The sequence below is a fragment of the Lasiodiplodia theobromae genome (assembly GCF_012971845.1).
Source record: "Lasiodiplodia theobromae strain AM2As chromosome Unknown scaffold_23, whole genome shotgun sequence".
In the NCBI taxonomy this organism is placed as follows: domain Eukaryota; kingdom Fungi; phylum Ascomycota; class Dothideomycetes; order Botryosphaeriales; family Botryosphaeriaceae; genus Lasiodiplodia; species Lasiodiplodia theobromae.
Genome location: NW_023336439.1, coordinates 533687 through 535716, shown reverse-complemented (window position 1 = coordinate 535716; position 2030 = coordinate 533687).

Here is a 2030-nt window from a genome sequence, read left to right as displayed (position 1 = left end):
GGAAAGTATGCGTAGGCACGGGTTGACGCGGAGCCAACCATCCCCCTCCTCAGGTGCATTGAACATATGTTGGTTTCTGCCTCACACCGAGACCAGAGACGGCCATACAGGATCTGCGATCGACCCCGTGGGGCACACTGTGCGACCCAAGAGCTGTCGCCAGTAGCTGAGATATGTCGGCACGGTCGAAGACGCGAGAGGGCGAGCATGCGAGGGACCAGGAGTGCACCCAACCAACACCATGAGCCAAGCCCAACAAGCCTATCTTCCTTTCTTTCAGCTCCGCATTCGGCCGAGGGAAGGGACCCGCGTTTCCAGGCTCCCATTATCGTTTCATGCTTTTTGGCCACTCCCCCCGTTGGGTCTCAGAAAACGGTGCCTGCAGTGTCGCAGCACCTGTCTTCTCGTCGCGCGTCGCTCGCGGGAGGAGTAGCTGTGTCGCGCAAAGCCATCGCGAAATGGTGCTCGCTTTGGACCGACAGCCAGCTGCTGCGGCCACAGCTCGATGCAAGCCATGTCGAGCTGCAAGTCATGGCCAAGAATCAGAAGGATACAGCAGACGGGAAGGATTACCGAACAGCAGGCTGCGGGAGGGCGGGAAGTAGGAGGAGGCTGTGCGACACTGGCCACGCGCTCGCCATATCTCTCGAATCTGGCAGCTTCTGGCGTCCTCTAAATTTATCGGCCAGCCACTGCCTTGTCCCCAACAGCGGATGATGGGTCGAGGCGGCGGCGGTGCAGGAACGGGGCAGGAAAGTAGGAAGGTAAAGTAGGCGCAAGATTAGAGAAAGGTGAGACAAAGGTGAGATGAAAGTAGGGAGCGTCCCTACCTTTCTGCGCAGCCCGCCAGCGATCTACCCGGCTGTCCGGGCCACTCACACCCTTCCGTTTCGGGCCTGCTCGCAGTTGGTCGCAGTTTAGCTGCTCTGGCGTCGGTCTGCTGGCCTCCGCCACCGCCTCATGACGGCCCTCGCATGCTCCCGCCTGTTGATCAGTCGGAGTGTGCGCTGCGGTCGAGGCGGTGCCCGCTGGCCAGCCAAGACAACCCGAACGGGCAATCGGTGATAAGTCACGGCGGCGGGTAGTTTGTTCTTGGCTGGGACCGGAATGGGCAGGCAAAGTAGGGCACAACGGCGAAGTAGACAGCACAAGTAGGCCCAGCCAATGGCCGAGCACTCGCAGCTGTAGGTGGTCAGCCCTGCTGCATGTCGGACGAACCCTGATCCACGCTGCGCTGCCCTTTTCCCGCCTTCATCCTAGCAGCCATCTGACGGCCAGCATGACTGCCGTGCTGCCCTACGGCATATCGCAACAAGCGGATCTCGCTGCTACCGGAGGCTCGCCGTTGTTGCCTTGGCTCGCTGATTTTTCCTTGGACGATAAGACGAGGCGGTCCACCTGCATATCTCACCGTTCGTCGTCAGCAGCCATGTGCTCTGTCCCCGGCCCTTCGGTCTCGCTTTTGCGACCCTCTCCCGAAGCGGCAGAGCACAGTCAGGGCAGCTCCTTTGATTCGAGTTCCAAGTGCTCCCTCTGCTCTGCTGCTGTCTCACTTTGAAACACAAATACCCAGCCACGCACTCGCTACCTACAAAGGGTCCATCTTCACGCCCGCCGCCCTTGTCCTTGCAAACAACAACGACAGCAGATGGCTGTGGGGCTGATGACATGAGATTTCGCTCCCTCCGGACGTCGACGGGGCAGCGAAAGTATCCAGATAACCGCAAATAGCAACCGCGCGAGCGAGGAACACGTGGTTTAAGCTCCGGGCCGGTCCCATGTGGAAGCACTTCCTCTTTCATACATCTAATGCAACTATTGTGCCGCGCGCTGGGAGAGCAGAGCGATGACCTGATCGGATGCGACGATGACAGATGCAACTGTCTTACTCTCGTCCTCGACGTCGTCGTCGTCTCCAACCGCCCCCAACGGGCGGCATGGCCCGTCTCCCCCCTCAACCTAGAAGCGCCCATCTCCACAAACGCACAGGCACTAACGTGTACACGTCCCTCACTCTCTTTGCGCGATAA